We start from the raw sequence: 12,167 nt of genomic DNA, 5'->3' as shown, positions 1-12,167 counted from the left end.
TGCAGAGAAGAGACCAGAGGGGGGTCTTGGTCCAATCCAGACTGCATGAGACTTACAGCACCAAGGAGCTGGCTTCAAGGATATAAAGTATCCGTGGAAAGTCCCTGCACATTTTAGGCCTCTAGATTTCAGCGAATGGTCGTTTCATATCTAGAAGCTTTTTTCATACCTAGAAGATTTTTTTGGCAGCTATTTTCTGATTGAAATTGGGCAAGTGTGAAACAGCAAACAATTTGCCCTGATCACTTTGTTTTGTCAACAGATGTGTAAGAAAGACCAAAACAAAGCAAAGACTGCTTTTAGGTAAAGACAATATTCAAGGACTCTCTGGTTTTAAAACACAGATTTGAATCATATTTGCAGTCTTGTTAGTCAGAAGAAATAATAAGGAATAAGGGATAAGGTCTCTAAATATTTTTCAATAATTGTTTATTTGCCTTGCTGAATTTCAAATTTCAAAAAGACAAGATGATCAAGAGCACTGTAATTTTTCAAAGATCGTGCCCCTTTTCAGGTTGCTGTGTCACTCAAAGTGATACACACCACATATGTCCCAGACATGCACAATTCTTCCAAAGCCATCATGAAATTCCGCAAGTGTGAACCTAAAATGTCTCAAAGAGAGTCTTGCATCATTAATGCAGCAATGTTTTCAGCAGTAAACTAGGATTCTCTCTGGGTTACAAGACAAGGGCAAAACTCTTTTGTTTCTATTATTTTTTTTGTCCAGCTCCCACTGAAATTATGCTCTGTGTGTGTGTGTAATAGCAGCATTTAGCCCAAATGATATGTGTCGTGGTTTAGCTCCAGTCAGCAACCAAGCACCAAGCAGCCGCTCGCTCACTCCCCCCTGGTGGGACGGGGGAGAGAATCAGAAGAGTAAAAGTGAGGCAACTCATGGTTTGAGATAAAGACAGTTTAACAGGTAAAGCAAAAGCTGCGCACGGAAGCAAAGCAAAACAAGGAATTCATTCACTACTTCCCATGGGCAGGCAGGTGTTCAGCCATCTCCAGGAAAGCAGGGCTCCATCACGCGTAGCAGTTACTTGGGAAGACAAATGGCATCACTCCAAACATCCCCCCCTTCCTCCTTCTTCCCCCAGCTTTATATACTGCGCATGACATCATACGGTATGGAATATCCCGTTGGTCAGTTTGGGTCAGCTGTCCTGGCTGTGCCCCCTCCCAGCTTCTTGTGCACCCGGCAGAGCACGGGGAGCTGAAAAAGTCCTTGACCAGTGTAAGCGCTACTTAGCAACAACTAAAACATGTCCACGTTATCACAACTGTTTCCAGCAAAAATCCAAAACACTGCCCCATGCTAGCTACTACAAAGAAAATTAACTGTATCCCAGCTGAAACCAGGACAGTATGTGAAGCCTTAACCAAAGAAGTAAAAAACACAGGTTTTGTTGGACTGACTGCAGAGTTTCTTCCTCCTCCTCCTCCTTGTCTTCCACTGCTGTGTTTGAAAGACTGGAATTTAAGAATCCAGAAGGGGAGATCCAAACAACCCATCCTCTGCTCAGGCAGTCAATCTCTCACAGATCAAGATTGCAGATTCTTAGGATGCTTTTCCCTTCTGAAGGCTCTTTCTCTGTCTGATACGGCTGCAAAAAGGAATAATACAAGTAGCTATTTTGCCCCTTTTATTGTATGAACTACCAGAATAGAGACACAAACATACCTAGCATCACCCCAAGTACTCATACACAGCAGAGCTCTCAGAAGCATTGTGCCTCTTCTCTAAACATGAAGTTTTATTTTTAATGTTGTAAATCCACAGGATTTTATGCTACTTTTATATCTGATAGAAAGAATCTACAGAGATACTAAGCAATGTTCCCAAATTTTTGCACTTCCATGTGCTGCAATGGTTGGGACTAGACTCTTTTCAATAGTGCCCAGTGACAGGACAAGGGGCAATGGGCACAAATTGGAACACAGGAAGTTTCACCTGAATCTGAGGAAAAACTTTCCTGTGAGGGTGACAGAGCAGTGGAAGAGGCTGCCCAGGGAGGTTGTGGAGTCTCCTTCCCTGGAGACATTCAAAACCCATCTGGATGTGTTCCTGTGCCCCCTGCTCTAGGTGTGCCTGCTCAAGCAGGGGGGTTGGACAAGATGATCTCTAGACGTCCCTTCCAACCCCTGCCATTCTGTGATTCTCTGATTCTGTGGTTCTGGGTAACACCACTACATGAGCAGAATACTATTAAGAAGCTGGTACTGCTGTTTTTTGCATTATACATTTTTTTTCAGTAGAAATTTGTCAATGACAATCTGCTTTCTTCTGCAGATGTAATATTCTCCCTGGAGTAAGGCAGAAAGCAGATGCACTATCATCTTCTCAGTTTCCAGAGTTCTGACACAACGTAAAATTGGTAAAAGAAGTTTGCAATCTAGTCATAACCAGATCAGCTAGTTTTCATGTGCTCAGATGTTATCAGCTGCAAATACGACTGCAAAAGCACCAAGGCACATTCAGGTTTGATGTCACCTGGATTTCCTGGTGCTGTGTGTGGTAATGTGTGGTGTGTGGTGTGTGTGGTATATGCCAAAATATCTAGCCCAATCTTGTTCCACTGAGTTAGTGGAAAGTTGATCACTATTCTGAAGATGATGGAACGAGGAAATTATTGCTGTCTGTATAACAGATCTCCTAATCAGATGTTGCACAACTAAAGCAATTAATGTTTCTCCAAGGACCAAGCTGTAACACCTACCATTGATATTAGGTTGCCAGCTAAAGTGCTAAGTACCACTTTCAATGTTTGGTAACATTTCCCTAGTTAGTTCTAAAATGCATCTGACTGTGCTTGTACTTTCTAGCTATTGATTTTAATCTAATATGTTTCATAATCCTCCTCTTCTGTGTTTCATGTTTCTCTGCCCTTTTGTAGTACGATGCCTATGACATTACACAGGAAAGTATGTCCTTATTCTAGTCCAAGACCACTTGGCAATGTCCAACAAAACATTCAAATGTGCACATCCTCAAAAACACCTCCCAGATCTTTAAAATACAGGAAGTATAATAAAAGAGTGCAAAGCAGCGCAAAGAACTGGGAGAGTTAGAAAAGCAAGAAAATAATGTAAAATGTGGTCCTGTTGGTGACTTCTCTTGGCTTTTCTCCAGCCTGCGATGGCCAAGTTGACAGCTTTTGTAACGTTCCTCAGTCTTATTGACTTACCACGGGACAGCCCAATCTTAAGATGTGACACTGAATTTTAGATGCATCACGTTTGGCCCATCTCCCCCAGCTAGGGTCATGAGAAACCTGGTTTGATGAGGGCTCCTGGGAGATTAAAAAAAGTGAACATGGGAGATCATTCTACAGGAAGAAAATTTCCTTAAACTGAGGTTCTGCCTATTCAGGGACAGTATTTGGAGGTGGTGCACATTCTTGCTCTCTATCTCTTTGGCCCCACAAAGCCCTCCTCTTTCCATAAGGAAGAATGAAGAGCTGCACCTCGTGTGAGAGCAGGGTAAAGTGCTGGTTTGTTCTGTGTTGGCATCTGGATTTGCTCTTATCGTCTAGCAGGCACAGAGGATGTGACCTAGCTAAGGGGCTATGTGGGAAGAGTGACAGAAGGTTAAGGGAGACAATGCACAGAAGCTGTAGATGATGTCTACTTTCCTTGCCTCTTCCACTTCCAGAGAAGAAAATTGGATGTTAATTACTGACTAAATACTGGAGTTTCATTTATTCAACTTTTTTTTTTTTTTTTTGGCTGCATCTGCTCAAGCTCCTAGATTAAAACTAAGTAGAAAAACACAGGTAGAACTCTCATTTAAGATGCTTAAGCAGTATGAAAAATGTGGGAATCAACCCATAGAAAGCACCTGTTGAAATGATGTCAGAAATCATTTGATACTTCAGGATGATACAGCTCTGGAAAAAAAAATCACATTGAACTTCATCTTATAACACTGAATTACTTAACCTAATCTTCTCAGTGATTTTGGGAAACCATGATTATATGCCTTTGAAGAGCTGAAAAATTTATTCACGCTCCTACCTGCTGTTCTTTGCTGCCCATTAGATGCTGATGGCAACGATCTCCAGGCAGACCCCTGTCACTGGGGGCTTTCCAACCCTGGGACCACACACTCTCAAGAGGTTAGGCTACTTGGTAAATGCTGTCTGACATTCAAAAGACGCTGCAGATTATTTCACAAAAACAAGGTTAGCTCACAAGTCACACACACTACTAGATGGCAAAGACCTAGAAAAAGTGTGCTTTAGGTGCTAGAAATAACTACTTTTTCCAGTGCAATTTCTACAATGGGCAGTTCAGGGTCCTGAATAGATTAACAAAGTCACTTTCAAAATAAGAAATGTGCCAACACAGTAAATACAATAAATACGCAGAGAGACTGCTTCAGAGACACAAACCTGTGAGGTCAAAAAAGTGTTCTGCTGTGATCAGGATGATAAGCAGCTGAGCGCTATGACTAACAGGTCATATGGCTGCTGGTCCTGGATGTAGCTCAGATGCACCTGTAACTGTGAATACAAACACATTTCTCCGCTTATTACAGCCTGTGTGCCAAAACATCCCCAGGACTCGCTTTTGGAGAGTCTCTCAGGTTCTTCAGCAGTTTAGGGACATGGCTGTCAGTAGTCTGTGACAGCAGGGGCATGGGACACATGAAGAAGCCTCAGAGTCTGCGGCTAGAATGGGAGATTTGTGACAAAACCAAATAGTGCCACCAACTGCTAGGAACCCAGACAGGGTGTTGAAAAAGAATATGGAAAAAAATATGTCCACAACAGCTGTTGCATGGTAGATGATAAAGTTGTAAAGTGAAAGACCATCGTGTCTCAGCAGGAGGGGGAAACATGAAGTTATGACCTGGCACTGCTCTTAATTCCAGGAGCTGTTTTAGCCACTCTCCTACTCCGAAATTTCAACCCACTGTAATATACTCTTGAGCTTTCAGTTTCCTTGCCCCTTTTTCTTTCTTCTGGGGCACAGCCTTCCCACTCCTAAGGACTACTTCCCAGTCCTAAGGACTACTTCTGCTGTTTCAGGAGCTTCTCTAGTACCTTGATTTATTTTCTGCTGTAAACATGCTAGAGGGTGAGTCTGTGCCTTTGTCCTGCCAGGTTGTTGGCTCTCAAGAGCTGGGGTTGAGCAAAGCTGCCCTGCGCAGAAGGTTGGTGAGTGAAAAAGGTGTTGTTGAACTCCTCTGGCCTCACCATCTCCAGCTCAAAAATGTGAAAATTTCCTGAAATATGTTACTATAACTTCTTAGTATTGTCTTGTGAAATATTCACTGAGTATTACCTCTTGTTCCAGGTGGATGTAACAAGGGAGAGACTTCTTAATCCTGTGAATGGAGACTGTGCTTTCTAAGTGTCTTCTACAGACCAGTAATATGGTTATTTCATCCAGTAGTACAATATTGGTTTTGCTATTGCCAGGCCACACGCTTTGTACTGCGTGTGCAAGGCCTCAGAACTGAGGCTTGCCAGCCTGGCTTTGTTTGAACTCATGTTGACCTGCCTGAAGCTTTATTTTTGCTTGGTTTAGCTGCAACAGCAGTTCTTCTGAGCAGGTGCCTATATTTAACTTGTCCTAGTTCTGCTTACCTTTGTGCGGCACAACCACAGGTTTTATACAGATAGTAGCAGAAAGTAGTTATTCTTCCTGACATGACTCTAACATGACGCTGCAACACAGAGAAGAACAGTCCTAGTATGACAGCAGAGGCCTTGAGAAATAGGGACAGAGGATGAGGTGTAGAGGGACCCTTTCATGAGGGATCAACAGGCTGAAGCTGTCAGCCTTATGACTGGAGGAGCAGTGGAAGAGTAAAAGCTTTATGCTTAGAAAAGGGGTTTAAACTAGGAATTGTGTATACAACAAATTTAACTATTATTTTTGTTATTATTAGGATATGCCTGCCCAGAAGTATGTATTTTTAACTTTTTTCTCTTTTCTTTCTTTTTCTGAGGTAATTAGATCTGAACTAATAATGATTGTTGGATTAGAGTGCTAAAAGTTCAATTATACTAACAATAAATTCCCGGGTTTACGTGTAAGGTGTTTCCTTTTTGCCAATAACAGAACTGTGAGCATTACATTTGCTCCACACATGAGGCCAGCTAGGCAGCATTGAGCGCCTTGGTAGACAGGCTGGGTGTGGCACTGCAAATTTAGGCACCACTTTGGGGAAACCCAAAACAGGGGTGAAAGAGTGCCTCACCCTGAAAGCCTGAGATTTCACAGGTCTGTATATGATAATCAATTTAAAGCCAGGTTCTATCACATGTTTGAGATCCACCACTGAATTCAGTGAGGCAGGATGCAATAGTCATCGGGTATAACATTTTCCAGGGCTTGACATCAGTGTTAAAAGATCCAAATGAGAACTACTTATTACCTTCTCCTCTTAATTAAGATAAAAATATAAAGGAGAAGAGTTGGACCAGCCAAAGTCAATTATATTGCTCATTTGTGGCCACAACTATAACTACCTGTAGTCGTTACACTAGAATCTTAGCTATAGAAATGCTGTCTTCTTTCTGATACCTTGTGTGGGTTTTGTTCTTCTCTATTAGAAATACATTATAACTCAAATACATTATCCAATGCAAACCCCAACTGCATTAATAAATTAACCCAGAAGTGAGACACAGAACTTTCTGTGGTTTACAATTTTCTGCTGAAATGACCTCATAATGCCACTAAGTTCTGAAACTTGCCTGACGTCAACTTTCTTTAAGAACCTGAAAATCTCAGAGGTCTGGCTGAAACTCTGGGGGCCCTTACATGATTTCCATGCCCAACTTCTTTCTCTCCCTTTGTCAGCAGTTCCTTTCATTCTCTTGAACTGGAGAAGATAATCAGGTATCCTCGCTCACCCATCCCAGTGCACTCCAGTGTCAGCTGGTCAGCCTGTCTCCCCTCCTAATGGGTCATCCTGTTCTCCTTCACACTGATTCTCAAGCCAACTGATAAATTGTGTTTTCACTTGCCACAGCTTTCTGATACAGGTGGCTCATGTCCAGAGCCCTTGGCACTAATTTTTCTGGGCTTTTTTCTCAGGCAGAGAAAATGTTAGGCTATATCCCAGGAAAGACTCCCTGATTTCAGAGAAAAAAAACACAAGATTGTTGGGCTTAGACCTACCTGACAGTCTTTTAATTGAAATGAGTGAAGGGAGGGAAGTTGGAAGTGTTGGTGGTGAGCACTGTGTGTTTAATGCATTTAACATATAAACAACTAGGAGATAAGAAATGGTCCCTCATCAGTGTGAAAAACAGTAACAGACATTAAACATCTCCACTATCCAAGGACAAGTACTAATAAGATTGAAAATATATTGTGACTTGAAGAAGTCTTGTAAAATGGGGCATCAGTGTATGATGTTAATTCCCTGAAGAAACATGCCAGCGTTTGGTTTTGTGATTTCAGGTGAATCCAAGTGTACTTCAGCCAATGCTAATATATTTTTTCCCTAAGAATCACTTAAAGCTTTGTGTAGGGCTTTATCCCAGCATATGCTTGTTAGTACAACTTAGGCAGAAATACCAGCTTTCCTTTGAATTCTCTTTCTCAGATGGCTTTTCAGCTGAAGTTATTTTTATCACTCATTTGTGGCTTGCTTTCATCTTAACACTTACACAATCTCTTCCAAGAAGAATGGCAAACTAGTTTGTGCTAGTGTGCTAAATGTGCTAAATATACTGGCATAAAACAATTATTGCAATGCGATCTGAGAGTTGCACAAATACAGATGGACTTGGCTTCATATCACACCTGCTAACACTGATACTGCTTTGCACAGTGGCACAAACAGCCTATCCACAACCATTCAACTAACAAAGCAGTTATAAAATATCTCACTTGTGGACAAAGCTGCTGTAAGCTAGGTCTTCCATGCCCATTATACGCAATTAGTACTGCCTTTTTAAAAAAAGAGAGAGAAAGCAATAAAATTTACCACACCATAGTAGAGAAGAACCAGTGATCCTCTTTTGCTGGGGATGGACAACAGGATGCACAGTCTGTGGTATCACACTCTGTGGTGTGGTTAGTTTGCTGTGGACTGTGAGAAAAGAGGTTTTGCTGACTTACAAAAAGCCACTGTTTTCTTATGTTTTCTCTGCATAAGCTACTAAGGAAATGGTGTCTCCACCCTGTACAGAAAACCTGTTGGAAGGTGATTAGGATCAGATTCAGTACATCTATAAATCAGTGTAGTATGGCTACCAAGCTGGCTTCAGGCTGCTGGACCCTCCATGGGAAGTTTCTCAGAAATAAAAAAGTCTCCACCAGACAGATGCATGGGAGTGTGAGGCCAGTCTCTGAGAAGACTGAAGACTATCTGGGGCTGGTTGTCTCTTTTGAATTCAGTTTCACTGAGCGGTCCCACAGACGCCTGGGAAGCAAAATCAGGGAAGACTTACATTTCAGAGATGCCAAGTCCTATGCCACAAATACTACTGGAATCTGCAACCTTGTCACATGGCAGACACAAGTTCCGCCAAGGGATTTAGGCACTTAGGCCTGAATTTATCCTACCTACCCTTGTCTACTTCAAGCCCGTAAATTAAGGACCTTCCCTTTCCACTTAAGCTTAGATTTTCATAGATGGCCTCTGAGGTTGTGTTCCTCATGTTCCAGGGCCCAATGTGAAGACCCAGAACCAGCAGCTACAACAGATGGGAACCATACCCCAGCATAATACTTCGCTTTGGAGAAAAACAGTTCTCAAACCAGGTTCCCCAAATCAATAGATGCTTGACTGTGTTATTCATAATCTTGGCACTTCAGATTCCTCATTGCAAAACAGAAATAATTGTATTGATTCATCTCATAAACGTGGTCAGAAGACAAATACTGTAATATCTGTGAAGCAATCAGATACTACCCTAATAGAACTAGAGACACAATCATGAGAGAAAAGCAAAATTCTGCAGTCCAAGAAAGGTACAGGTAGTGTACGTTAAATAGGGGCTGGTCCTGCACGCTAGTGAAATGTAGTAAAAAGAACCCCGAATAACCCATCCCTCAGCTGGGACGATGGATCCTGCAAGCTGAACTGAAGGACAGATTACATTGATATTTCCTTGTGTAGCTCTTCCTGTGAGCAACTCAAGAGTATCTTAAGAATATGTTGAACTCTCAATTTACTTACATCTCGGTTGTCAAGTACTTACTTCTCCAAGGCTGTGTGAAATGCCCTAAAGCTGTGAGGAAGTACTATGACACCTGAGCAGCTGATAATACAACTTTCATATGCCATCAATAGAAACTGTATTTTGCTTTTATGTATCTTCCTACCTCTTCAAAAACACAGTGCCCCTTTAGAACACCTGCATGGGTATGAGAAGATAGGGGAAAAGCAGGATGGCCTTTGCAGCCTTACTTCTGTGACCTGATGAGAAGCACATACAGTTCTCATGGGCATGAGCAGGGTACAGTCTTCACAGTGCCCCGCTAAATCTGTTCCTGCTTCTGGATGGCTCATCAGCAGGACTGGTCTTTAGATCTACAGCATAGGTCTCTTCCTCTTCAGTAAAGGATGTAGACAGCATTATCAGGCTTACCTGCTAAAAACCGACCCCAGCCCCAAAGAACAACAAATTGAAAATATTTGGCTTGATCTTTTCCTAAAATAAAGAATGGTTTCTCATCACCAAAAGCCCCAAAGATTTCATTCAGGTTATCTGAAACATGTGATTGGGCTACAACTCATTTCTATTAATGTACAGGTTAGCTGTCTAGTCTGAACTCATTGTCTAGCCTCTTTCTATCACTAAAGATAGCCCCTCCATATGGTGGTTCATTCTAGCCTAAGGTGGAGTAGCTTAAGACAGTCTGTTACCGTCTGCAAATACCTACCCCTATCTTTTGGCTATAGAGGGAGCCCTTAGACTAGCTAGCCTATTACCAGCTAAGGGTGGGAGAGAGATTCCTACAGCCTATAACATTCAGTTTGAAGGAGTCTGGAATGAATTACCTACTAACAGACCTTGCAAAGTCCTCCTGTGTGCTCCTCCTTGTGCTCACCCAAAGGTGCGACACACCCATCCCTGTAAGCTTGAGGACGGTCGGCAAAATGTCTGCTGAGGGCTACCGTGGATGAGGACGCTCAAGAGGAATCTAACTGCACAGGACTCAGTAATACACTTATTGAACTCCTTTTTCAACACAAAACATCTACTTTGTCCAATTTCACCATAAAAAGGCAGGCTGAAGCACACCAGAGGAATAGGAAAGAACTCCACCGGTATGCACCTTCCCTCCTTGTGCTGTCCTGCTTTGCCTGAAAATCTTAAACATGCTTTGACACAGGGACTGAAGTCAGCTTTTCTCCTTCCACATGGGAGGCCTAGAGTATGAGATGAACTGCAGGGACAATGCTTAATCTTTGCTATGGTCTTAGTGGCATACAGCTGAGGCCCAGTCATTTCTATTTAGGTAATCTGCTTGGCAATTTTACCAATATTTTTGCCAACAGTGAACTGTCTCTAGCTCTCCCATCCACAGGAAGAGAAAACAGACTTCTTCAAGAAATTAGGAAAATAATGTCAGTGCCCTGGGTGTATCCCAACATCTTGACTTCAGTATCCATATAACATTCAAAATTTAAGGCAACAGTATTATTGTCAGAAAAAGCTAATTCTCTCTTATATTCAGCAGTTGATGGAGTAATAGTAGTACATCATGGTTTGGTTTCCTTGCTTCAGTTCTGTCAGTGGTAATGTTGTGACAGCTTGTAGAAAGCCTCAGCTGAAGTAAGACAGTTTTTCTGCAGAAATTTTTCATTCTTTTTTGATTCTTCTCTTTGATACAACCAAGCGGTACCTCCCTGTTTATAGAATTTCAATTGATTAGCATGATGAAGTTAATGTACTCTTTTCTTCCCTTCTTGCTCTTTCTAATTTTACAAATGGAGAGCAGCTCTCTAATTTTATAAGGCAAACAATCATCCCCTGGCAATGTCTCTGACTTCGGGAGGCTTTTCTCCTACTGATTCCTCTGCTTCCATCTCTTAGGTAGTTCTCTGAATTAGTTAATGCTTATAAAGCTCATTAAACCCTTCCAGAAAAGACGCTAAGAGTAAAATCATTAAAAGTAAGTCTGAGATGGCTCTCCAGAGATCATCTAGTCCTTTTCCAATCATTTCTCACAGTCCATGCTTTCTAGACTGATGAACATTTCATTCTTTTCCCCTGGATTTCTTTAGAGTCCCAATATCCCTAAAAAATGGATTTTCAGGAGGCTCTGTCCTTTCTAACAGGCCCTATGCTCTATCATATAATAATAATTTAGCTACAATTCAAAATGTAGTCCCAGATGCCTAAATTTAAGTATCCAATAAGAGATATTTCTTCTCTTTTGAATCTTTCTTTTTTCCTGTATTTTATTCTCGATCAAACTTTCTGAAGTAGCTTCCAATTATTTGCATTACCATTTTGGAAAGAAACCATCCCTGACTTTCAAAAGTCAGAGCAATTGGAGCTCAGGCAGCCCAAAAACACTTGTCTTTGATCTAAGCACCCAGACTGGTGCTTAGGCACAAAGACCTAAAACTCTTTCAAAACAATCAGTACAAAACTGTGCTTTCTTTCTCAAATTCGAAGTGAGTCATGAGTCACTTGTTCCCCATCACAAGGATCCATCAAACCCATTACGCCAAACTCAAGACTGCTGCTTACCTCACAGATTATGCAACTAGCAGATAGGTTTTCCAAGGATGACTTCTTCTGTGATCTTTCCTAGGACTGGTCTGTGTAAGAGAGGAAATGAAAACAAGAATTTAACCATTCCTGAGAGACTTAAAATTTTAGCAGTTCTTTCAACACATGGATGCTTGCAGGTTTATATAAATTTTTTTTCTCTCACGTTTGTTTAGAAAGTACTGTCTGCATAGGCTGCTTGCTATACAACCAGGACTTCTTCCTCTCCTGAGTGCGAGAGATTCAATTCCAAAGTGCTGCATTTGCTAAGTTTCCAAAACTTTTGCCCTCACTCATAGGTTGGCTCTGCTAGTTTCAGCCATAACTGTTTTTTGCTTGGGCAAACAGATAGAGCAAGCAAAAAGTCCCTGAGAAAGGCAGAAGGAAGTCCCAGTGTCACAAGACAGGGAAAGAAGGCAGCAAGGCTTCCTTCTGGTACTCCCAATTACACCCACCCATAGCCCCTGG

At 41.8% G+C, this 12,167-nt stretch overlaps 1 long non-coding RNA gene across 6 annotated transcripts in view; it reads right to left on the bottom strand.

The window, feature by feature from the left end:
• Nucleotides 1–104: 104 nt before the first annotated feature.
• LOC142052800 (uncharacterized) overlaps nucleotides 105–12,167 on the bottom strand; it is a 39,943-nt gene continuing 27,880 nt past the window's right edge. Inside the window, exons 3-6 of one of the 6 annotated variants that reach the window (XR_012659003.1) lie at nucleotides 11,679–11,749; nucleotides 4,398–10,828; nucleotides 3,845–3,893; nucleotides 106–3,296 (exon numbers count right to left, since the gene is read on the bottom strand). This is a non-coding gene — a long non-coding RNA (uncharacterized LOC142052800). Of the gene's footprint in view, nucleotides 10,829–11,678; nucleotides 11,750–12,167 lie in introns of all 6 variants that reach the window. The other 5 variants (XR_012658999.1, XR_012659001.1, XR_012659000.1 and 2 more) reach the window with 5 other exon arrangements.

This window comes from Phalacrocorax aristotelis, chromosome 2, assembly GCF_949628215.1.
Source record: "Phalacrocorax aristotelis chromosome 2, bGulAri2.1, whole genome shotgun sequence".
NCBI lineage: Eukaryota > Metazoa > Chordata > Aves > Suliformes > Phalacrocoracidae > Phalacrocorax > Phalacrocorax aristotelis.
Note: the sequence above shows the minus strand (reverse complement) of the source record. Positions and strands in the feature narration are given on the sequence as shown.